Source organism: Alexandromys fortis, unplaced genomic scaffold (genome assembly GCF_014885135.2).
Source record: "Alexandromys fortis isolate MF-2015 unplaced genomic scaffold, M_Fortis_MF-2015_v1.1 scaffold_129, whole genome shotgun sequence".
Taxonomy (NCBI): domain Eukaryota; kingdom Metazoa; phylum Chordata; class Mammalia; order Rodentia; family Cricetidae; genus Alexandromys; species Alexandromys fortis.
The window spans coordinates 2,909,375-2,920,287 of record NW_026068022.1 but is presented as its reverse complement, the minus strand read 5'-3'; the positions used below and the strand labels follow the sequence as shown (position 1 = coordinate 2,920,287).

The 10,913-nt window shown below is 47.5% G+C and overlaps 1 long non-coding RNA gene across 2 annotated transcripts; it reads right to left on the bottom strand.

The window, feature by feature from the left end:
• Nucleotides 1-269: 269 nt before the first annotated feature.
• Nucleotides 270-6,750, bottom strand: LOC126514459 (uncharacterized). 2 transcript variants are annotated; one of them, XR_007595572.1, is made up of 3 exons: nucleotides 6,601-6,750; nucleotides 1,438-3,287; nucleotides 270-773 (listed from the first exon to the last, which is right to left on the bottom strand). It is a non-coding gene; the product is annotated as an uncharacterized lncRNA (long non-coding RNA). The 2 variants fall into 2 exon arrangements; XR_007595573.1 differs by having other exon boundaries at nucleotides 1,438-3,248.
• Nucleotides 6,751-10,913: the final 4,163 nt, after the last annotated feature.

The window sequence follows — 10,913 nt, the reverse complement described above, 5'->3', positions numbered from 1 at the left end:
GGTTTTGCAACCAGCCTTGGTTTCATAATGATACCCTATCTAAAACAAAACAAAACAAAACCCTCAGCTGTTGAAGATGAAATTATTAGTGATTCCAAGATGGTCAGAACAAGGTGTAACACCAAACATGGGGCCTTTCTGCCTGACTCCCCAGGATGGACTCTTAGACCAGTTCACACGAGTGCACACTCAGGTTCTATACTCTGACTTTAACATGTATATAGACACACACAGAGATTCATGTATATGTGTGCATATAATATATTATATTAATTATAAATATTAATAATAGGCTTTCATGAGACAACACAAAAAGAAAAGGCCAAGACTTCTAAATAGCAAAAGAGCAATATGCACAAAACGGGTCTCAGGAGAGAAGTGATGAAGGCCTGCCTGCATGGAAGAAGCAGAAAGGCTCCGAGAGTTCCTGTACCCACTGGAAAAGCAACCACCCGGAGCTGCAGCGAAGAAGCTAACGAACCTTTATACAGCACATCAGAGCAGGGGAGACACCTTCAAATTCTTCCTTTTTATACCAAAACTCAATGATACTATGCACAAAAAAGCAAGCCATATCAATGGCACTGATGACCATTAATTAAAAATCCTTAATAAAAATTCACAACCAGGGGCAAGAGAGATTGTTCAGTGGTTAAGAGCACTTCCTGTTCTTGAAGAGGATTCAGTTACAAGTACACACATTTGGCAGCTCACAATCGTCTGTGACTCCAGTTCCAGAGAATCTGGCCACCTTCTTCTGGCTTCCTCTGCACCTGCAAGCATACATACATATGCTCAGACACACATACACACACACACACATGTGCACACACACACACAGGCACACACACAAAATAAAAATAATAAATCTTTTTTTTAAAGCAACCATCCAGTCATGGTGGCACTTACTAATCCCAGGCAAGCAAGTCTCTGTGGGTTGAAGGCCAACCTGGTCTACACAGAAAGTTTTAGGCTAGACCCTGTAAAAATGTAAGACCCTACAGGAAAAAAAAAAAGCACCCAGAATTCAGCACCAAATCAGGTATATTGCTACACTCCTGTAATTCCAGCCCTGGGGAGGAAGAAGTGGGAGGATCAGGAGAAGGACACTTAGTCTCTGGTCACATAGTGATCTTGAGACCAGGATCATGCTAAGTGGCATATCTCAGGGTGTAAGGATGATTCAATATTATGAAATGTGCCTAGGTAAATAATCATGACACATAGAAAGGTTTCAGTGGAAAACTACAGAATCCTCTCCATAGATTAAAAAAAAAGAATAAAAGAATGAGAAATAATATTCAGTACCTGGAAATAAGCCAAGCAGATAATATTCAAGGCCTGTGTGAAGAAACTTTCTAAACCATAACCCCAATAGAACTTGTTCTTAGACACAAATGCTCAGTATCACAAAGATTATGGTCCTCCATAACTTACCATTTGTTGTTAGTTCACTCCAGAGATGGAGCCAGGGCCATGTGTCCCGGTCGGTCCTCAGTCCTAGGTAGCGGTATCCATTAACTTGGTACATTACACCGGCAAACCATCATGTGCTGTCTCACTAAGCCAGCTCTGCAAGTGATGCTGTCCTCCCCCAGTTCAGACCTATACATGTGTCTCAAAGCGTCCCCTAGTGTCCCTCATCCCAAGAGTAGAATCACTGTGCCCTTGGGAACAGCTAGAAGGTGAACTGTCTTCAACAGAGGTTACCACAATCTAAAGGCTCCTGCTGTTTGGGAAGCTCAGCTGAAAGCTCAGTCAGGAACGCAGGCTGACTGCCTCAACTTCCCCAGATGGCAAGTCGAGCACCCAATTTGCTGGATATCTTGAGCATTCAATTTGATGATATCCTTGCTTCCCAATTGATTTTTGCTAAATGTTTTGATTTCCCAATTTGATGGTATCTATGTATCTGTCTATCTATCATCTGTCTGTCTGTCTATCTATCTATCTATCTATATATCTATCTATCTATCTATCTATCATCTGTCTGTCTGTCTATCTATCTATCTATCTAGCATCTATCTATCTATACTTTGCTATTTATTCTTTTACTTTAACTTGCTGTATGCTTAATAAATTCACTCATTCAAAGCTACCTATGGCTATCCTAGGTCATCTTCTGGACCACATATAACAAAACATAAATGATACGACACCATAAAGCAGAGCATTATGGCCTAATGAGAAGGCTTAACGGCTGAGAGCACCTGCAGCCAGGTCTGGTGCCCTGAGCTCCACCCCAAGATGCACAGCACAGTGGAAAGAGAGAACCAGCTCCCACAGGTGGGCCTCTGCCCTCCACAATGTGCACTGCGGCATGCACACTGCAGCACATGTGCCCCCCCCCCGATCAATAGTTAAATATGAGAAACATGAAAAGCATAGAGCATTAGACAGCTGTGCAAACGGAAAGAGAAACTTTCTGGGTTCCAACATGGAGAGCTCGCGTGTCCATAAACGGAAAAGATACAGGACGTTATGTGCCTTGTGTTACCTTTTGCACACAGAAGGAGGTGGGAGAAAAGCCCGTGTTTGTTCTTGCTTGCCCATATCTGCATGAAGACTCAAGGAAGACCGGTGAGATGTAAAAAGGCAATTAGCAGAGATGCAGGGGGCGGGGCTGGGGAAATGACCGGCCAGGATAGAAGGAACTGGGTGATTATTTTTCTACACTTCTCAGTTGTTGGCTATATTAGCATAAAAGCAGAAGGAAATTTAACTGACGCAGCCCCCACAAGGCCACTATCTGTGAGGGTGCAGGACTTCATAGCAATGCAGCAGTTTTGGGGTCACCCATCTTTTTGTAAGCAATCTCTTATCCATGTTCCTGAAGTAACCCCGGTAAACTCATTGGTTCACACAAAGGTAAAATAAAGAGGAGGAGGAGAGGGGCAGGGAGGCCAGAACTGGTGGTGTTTTTCAGTCCATAAGCCCCGAAGCAACTTGGAGTGGAGTGGGGCCCTGCTCCCAGCCCAGGAGTCACAGTGCTTTTCCCAGCGGACTTTTCTTTTTAAAAAGTATTTATCTTGGGTGGGGGTTGGTACCAGCATATGGCAGTCAGAGGGCTACTCACAGGAGTCCACTCTCCTTCCAACATGTAAGTCCCAGGAACCGAACCTCAGGTCAGCCGTCTTGGTGACAGTCGTCTTACCAAATCAGCCATGATTCACTTACAGCCATAGAGTCCCACACTGACTTTCTCCGTAGTCCTGGGATTATTGACGAGGCCGTGGTGAATTATCCTCCTGGACCAATTAAGGCGGAATGGAAAATATTGCCTGCAGCTTGTGGGAAAATATTAAGCATCAAAACTCTCTCTCTCTTTCTCCTGGTCAGTGTGATTTTTATGAGATAAAAATCATCACATAAGATTACTGGTAACAGAAATGGTGCAATCTTTTTTTTAATTACCTCCCGGAGCCAATTAATAAGATAACAAGGAAAGGCGTGAGCCTCCGTTCCTCGCAATTATCCGTCAGTCTGTGTTGCAATTTCTTTGCAGGTCGCTGGCAGTGCCTTTCATTTATTAATAGGTGAATGCAAAGCCAGTTTGTCAATTGTTTATCTCAGTGTCCAAGGAAAAAGAAAATAGAGTTCACATTCTTCTTTCAGAAATTGAGCGTGTGTGATGGAGCAGCGGGGTCTTCACAATTACATACAGGTATTTATTAGAAAAGTTGCTCCCGTATCTGGGGATGTGGCTCAGTTGTTAGGGTGCTTGTCCAGCAGGCAAGAAGCTCTGGATTGCATCCCCAGGGTTGCACACCCCAAGTGTAGTCAAGCTTGCCTGTAATCCTACCACTCGGTGGGCAGAGGCAGGGAGCTCAAGGTCATCCTCAACAAGGGTCAGTCAGTTGGGCTGGAGAGATGGCTCAGAGGTTAAGAGCACTGGCTGCTCTTCCAGAGGTCCTGAGTTCAATTCCCAGCAACCACATGGTGGCTCACAACCATCTGTAATGAGATCTGGCGCTCTCTTCTGACATGTGGGTATACATGGAGGCAGAATGTTGTATACATAATAAATGAATAAATATTTAAAAAAAAAAAAACAAGGGTCAGTTTGAAGCTGTTACAGACAAAGTGGGGATGGGGTGGGGATTTGCAGGGGTTTGGAGGAATGGCTAGAGGGTTAATTAAAAATGATTAGTGTTCTTTGCAGACCAGAGTTTGGTTCCCAGCACACATGTTAGATGGCTCACAACCACCTTTAACTCTAGCTCCAGGTGATCAGTCTCTTCTGGTGCACACACACACACACACACACACACACACAATTTAAAATAAATCCTTTTTAAGTTGCCAAAAGACTTCTAGAGGGCCCTTATAATGCAGATTACACAGGATTCAGAGACTTCCAGAAACCCCTCACATTCTAGACTCTGCTAGACCCATCGGGACTAAGGAAGGCTGCTTCCTGAGGGAGACAGACGCAGCAGCACATCTGATTGGAAGCTTGGGACACAGCTGGCACTAAGAGAAGGGCCGGGGAACAGGAGCCTGGAAAGCCCTCCGGCCCTCTACTTAGACCTGACTGGGAAACCGGGAGCAGAAAACGGTCAGCCTGGGAGGACGTCGGACAGACACGAGTTGTCTCGAGCTAGTTCTGAGCATATCTATTAGAGGGGCAGGAAGTAGTGGCGGAGATGCTCCCATGTGCTGAAGAGCTTGCAAGGTTGCTACCAGACTCTTAGCAAGGAGCGACTGAGGCTCTGCAAGGATCCTGGGACAGCGACCCCAGGACACAGACTTCACTCCTCCCTCTGATGGCAAAGCTGACCTCCCACCTCCCACACACCCTCAGCTTCCAGTGTTCCAGGCACCTCTGATGTACCAGCTCCTGGACCATGGCACCCCAATCCGTCTGGGGAGGTTGGGGGCTGCAGTTCTCCAACTGGTGATCATGGAGGAGGCTCCTTTGGTACGTGGGTGGGAGGCCTTAGACACGAGCTCTCCACCAACAGCTCCTCTACCTTCCTCACCATCCCAGGAGATCCCAGCCTCCACAATGGTGGTCAGTCTCTAGTGACGACCCAGATCCTCAAGAAAAGAGCCGAAACTGCTTTCTTCCCTCTAAAGACCCGCAGCCAGTGCAGTTTTTCTTTCTTTTTTTCTTACTGAGCTTGGATCATACATTTATTTGACTCACTATGGACAGTACAGTTTTGTAATGGGTGGCTCCCATCTCCACTTCATGTGGGAGTAAAATAAAAAAAATGAGAAGGGGGAAAATGTTGCTTCTCTTCCATTTTGCAGTCCTGACAGCAAAGACAGGTTATCAGCACTTCCCTAATGAATATGCATTGCCTCCCTACCGAAAGTGAGAAGACATTTTTAAAATGCAAATGGATTTAGGCTAAGGATGCAGACAGACCTGAACGTTAACTCTGGTCCTGTGTTCATTATCTGGGACATCTTGGGTAGGTTGCTTTAACCTCTCTGAGACTCAGTTTCTCCAGCTATAGTCTGAGGCTAAGCGTCCTTGCTTGCAGTGAGCTGAGGCTGAGGTGGACGCGGGCTTTGGCACTGAGAAGGTTACAAAGGAATTTCCACCTTTGTGGAGCCAGGACCCGCAGAAGCCAGCCCAGCCTGCACCACCGCGGTCCTCCACCACACCGTGCCAAAGAACAGACACTTGCCCTGACCTGTTGGGAAGGAATGATTATTAATCTCCCTATGGCACGGTGTAATTAGGAAACGTAGGGCTTGGGGAGCTAGCCAGCTCTGACCAGATCCCAGAAGGCATCTGCCCATGCGGTCTCTCGGCACAGGAAACCAAAAGGCTCTCAATGTTTAAAGCGAACAGGCGTGGTAGAGAGAACTGAATGCTGATGGGCAGAGCTGAAGGATGAAGCTGTAGGCGGGACCTCCTGGACGAGGTCCTAAAGTTATCAACTGGAACCCGCCCTGGAAGCCACCACTGCAGACTTCAAGGACTCAGCAGGAGCCACGCAGCTTAACACTAAGCTTGACCTCGGCCATGTAACTCAGTCATGTTAGGCCGGGCGTGGTGGTGCATGCCTTCAATCCAAGCAGGGAGGCAGAAGCAGGAGGACCTCTAAGTCAGAGGCTAGCCTGGTCTATTCAAAAAGTTCCATGCCTGACAGGGCTACATAGACCTTTCTTAAAACGAAGTAAAAGTTGGGGGGGGGTGAACCTCTGAAAACCTAAGCCTTGTCCCAGCAACTGCTTCTCTACCCCCCTCACAGTGGCTCATCAACACCCCGCTAGGGAACAAACAAAACAGCTGGAAAGCAGCATACGTGTACCCTTCACAAGGCACATAAGTGACTACATTTCACAGTAGCGATGAAGTCACACCCAGAAACCGAGGTACAAGGGAGCCTGGAAATGCTGCGGTTTTGCCTCTCAAGCTCTGCAGTACAGAAAGGCATCCTGGAAGTCTTGAAGTCCAGTCTGAGTAGCAAGCTCTCATGGAAGCCTCGGACAATCCTGACCAATAGCTGTTTGTGCTGGAAAGACTCCAGCCCTAGTGGAAACCCTCAGCCAGCTGTGCTCTGTGGAGAGCTAGTGTCTGGTTGCTTTGCAGGTACACACCACCCCTTCTCTCTTCCTGACAACACGCAGGTTTCCACTTACCCTTGTCTTTCTCAGTCAATTCTCTGGCAATGCTCTGGCTTTGGAAAACCACTTCAAGCATGGTCACTGGACAAACCAGCGTGTTCTGTCTTTCCAGCCACAGAAGTGGCCCAAGAACAGACACGATAACAAGATCAGAAGACTCACAGTGAGCCTCGAGAATCTTGCTGGTCCTGCTGATGTTAAGCCCTCTCGCTCCTGCTGTGAAATCCCTGATTTCATCTTGCTATCGTGAGTGAAGCTAACCTGAGGACAAAGTCTGCGGCGAGGACAGCTCCAGTATCTCAGAGAATAGAGCCAGCCCACATCGGACCATACCCAGACTCCTGCACAGCACTGAATATACAATAGATAGAAACCCACACATGGACAGCCGGGCCTAGGAGCTCAGGCCTGTGATGGAAGTGCTCAAAAGGCTAAGGCTGGATGATTTCTGTGAGTGCGACGCCAGCCTGGGTTCGAGAGTAAGGCAGTATTAGTCATTTCTGCTGCTGTGATAAACCCCACGACCAAGGCCACTTACGGAAGAGAGTTTATGTGGGCTTACAGATCCAGAGGGATGAGTCCATCATGGCAGGAAACTGTGACGGTGAGGGAAGCCATGAAAGCCAAGATAGAAGCTGACCGTTCACATCCTCAACCACAAGCAGGAAGCAGAGACAGCAAACAGGAAGCACAAAACCACTCCCAGTGATGTGCTTCCCCCGGGAAGGCTGGTCCTCTTAGACCTCCCAGTCAGCACCAGCCACTGGAGACCCTATGGAGAACAGGTCATTCCAACACCATAGAAGACTCTCAAAACAAAACAACAAGTTGAGTGGTGGTGCACACCTCAGCATTTGGGAGGCAGAGACAGGTTGATCTCTGTGAATTTGAGGCCAGGCTGTACATAGAAAATTTCAGGCCAACTAGAGCAACACAATGAGACCTTATCTCAAAACACAAACCAAAGCAAACACAACAAAAGACATCCCAGATCCAGGAGATAGTTCAACAGGTAAACACACTTGCTGTGCAAACCTGATGACCTAAGTTCCATCTGACTCTCATAAATTATCCCCTGACAGCCAGGGGTACATGCATACATACACACACACAAACACACACACACACACACACAAGCTAACAGAACTAGGAAGTAGGATAATTGGAAGATTCAAAGAACTGGAAGTAGACAGATCATCTTGGGCACAGCTGAGCTAAAGTTAGGACCTGTCCTAAGATCTAGGTGACAGTGACAGGCCAGGAATATCTGGAGAAGGCACTTTCCTGGTGAGTCACTGCTCCGTGCACAGGCTGTGGTATCAAATTAAAGTTGCCAGTTCCTTTTGGCCTAGAAATAGTGGGGAAACAGTTCTCTCCCGGGAGGGTAAGCGCCACCCTGCAAGACCTGCGAGGACCCACACTTCTGCTCGCTCTCCATGCCAGGGGCAGTAAAGCTGATTTCTTTCATTTTGATTTTTAACAATAATGGTTTTGCTGCGCACCCCCTGAAAATATGGCCAGAGATGAGTATTTATTGAAGTGGAAAAGGCAACTGTGAACACTCACATGACATCTCACCTCAACAACCAGGCGCCCGGGGAGCCGGAAAGCTGAGTCAGCAGCTCAAAGCACTCCGTGAGGGCAGGGGTAGAGTTCCCAGCACATATATCAGGCAGCTCACAACTGACTGTAACTCCAGCTCTGGGGATCTAACACCTTCTTCCTCCTCCAAGGACACCCCTACACATGTGCACACAAACACAAACACATAAACTTTTTAAACATTTGCCAAGCCTGATAACCTGTGTTGATTTCCCAGAACTCATGGAAGGAGAGAACTGATTCCCAAAATACTGTGACACCCATCCATGCTCCGGTCCTCACACCACACACACACACACACACACACACACACACACATACACACACACACACAAATAAAATTTTAAATTAGACGTGGAAGTATATGTGTACACAGGAAAACGTCTGGTGGAGCCAGGCATGTGACTTGCCGATTGTGCACTGAGCCTGGGTTTGATCCCAGCACTACATGGCCAAGGTGGTGAGCACCTGTAATCCTAGCACTTGGGAGGTGGAGGCAGGAGGTTCAGGAATACAAGTTATGGGGGCGGGGAGAAGAGGAAGGGAAAAAAAGAAAAGGGTGGGAGAGAGAACCAGAGGGAAAAGCCCAAGCGCAAATATGTGTGCAGAAAATATACGCTAAAATGTTTGGGGTTATCCGAGTTGCTGTCCTGTGGTAGATGTGGGGATCTTTCTTCCCCTCTAGTCCATTCGTCTGCTGTCCTTGCGTCCTCAAGTTCCCCAGCCTCAGATCATCCTCTGTCTGGCAAGCATTCATTCCATATAGTGAGCACATTCCAAGGCCCTCCCCCGGCCTTGCGGTAAATTTCCTGGTTCACGCTCAAGTTTGCTTCTCCTTCCTCTTCCTGCCTCTCCCTGGCACCCCACTCTCGCAGCTGTTCGCTTTGTCCTCAGTTAACCCAAATATGGAATGCTGCCCCCTCTCCTCGATCCCCTCCCCAGAGAACATCTTACCCGGGGTGCTACTGAGAAGCCACAGCTCGGCACGGTGCTGTAGCCAACTTAAAATCAGCAGGAGCGCCCCTGTGCATGTCCTGGCAGCGGCTGTTCCAGGAAGTGTCCCACTGGACGATCTTCTCTCAAAGCGGCCTCTCCTTCCCGGAGACCAGTTCCCTCGCTTCTGCCCCAAGGACCCACCCTTCATCCACCGGGTCCCTGCGTGTCACCAACTATCACATTTTAAAACATTCTTTGTCTTCTTCTACACAAGTTAGCTGTCCCTGCTGGTCTTACTGAGGAGCCGAGTCTCATCCCCAGCACAGGACGGAAGAACAACCAAAACTGAACAGGGCAAGACCGAGCCCCAGGGAAAGGGAAAGTAGCCAACCACTTTATCCCTTTGGGATGGGAAGGGTCCACCAAACAGATGCTGGCTTGGGTATTTTCTAGGGCCCCGGGGCGGGTCCCCCCCATTTTTCTTACTGATCCTATTCAGGTGCTTGCCCCGTGCCCCCCTGACAATTCTCCCCACAATATTTTCCATGATAAGAAGCTACACTCTGAGAATACGGACTTTCCGCTGACTTCCCACTAATTCTCCTTCAACGCCTTGAGTCCCTGCAACCCTCTTCTCCCCCCACCCAGGCTAAGAGGAGAGTCACTGGGACCTCTTCAAATATACAGACCACCACAGGCCCGGCATTCCATGGGCTGCTGAGTCCAACTTGGGTAGGTCAACAACGGACTGCAAAGGGACAGCTGACCAGTGAAATCAAGGAAGGATTATATCCCAGCTAACCAGGACGCCTCCCTGTTGGTATTTACCTGCCTAGGCCCAAAAGAAGGATAGTCCTTTCTTCTGTCTTGGCCAGATGTTCATTCAGTTTTTGTCTATGTTAAGAAACTCAAGAAATTGGTCATCAAAAGAACAAATAATCCAATAAAAAAAAAATGGGCTACAGACCTAAACAGAGAACTCCCAACAGAGAAATCTAAAATGGCTGAAAGACACTTAAGAAAATGCTCAACATCCTTAGTCATCAGAGAAATGCAAATAAAAACAACTCTGATATTCCATCTTACACCTGTAAGAATGGCCAAGATCAAAAACACTGATGACAGCTTATGCTGGAGAGGATGTGGGATAAAGGGAGCACTTCTGCATTGCTGGTAGAAATGCAAACTGGTACAGCTGCTTTGGATATCAGAATGGCAATTTCTCAGAAAACTAGGAAACAACCTACCCCAAGACCTGTTGCAGTGGAGGAGCGGCGGGCTACATTCCTAGCACCCGGCCACCCCGGCTCCCACATGGCTAGCTTATGCCCAGAAATAATTACACGGAAACTGTATTCTTTTAAACACTGCTTGGCCCATTAGGTCCAGCCTCTTATTGGATAGCTCTTACATATTGATCTAACCCATTTCTAATAATCTGTGTAGCCCACAAGGTGGCTTACCAGGGAAGATCTTAACCTGTGTCTGTCTGGAGTGGGAGAATCATGGTGGCTCCTGACTCAGCTTCTTTCTCCCAGAATTCTGTTCTGTCTACTCCGCCTACCTAATTTTCTGTCCTATGAGGGCCAAGGCAGTTTCTTTATTAGTTAACCAATGAAAGCAACAAAGACCCAGCAATACCACTTTTGGGTATATACCCAAAGGATGCTCAAACATATCACAAGGACATGTGCTCAACTATGTTCATAGCAGCATTATTTGTCATAACTAGAAGCTGGAAACAACCTAAATGCCCCTCGGCCAAAGAATAAATAAGGAGCCGGGTGGTG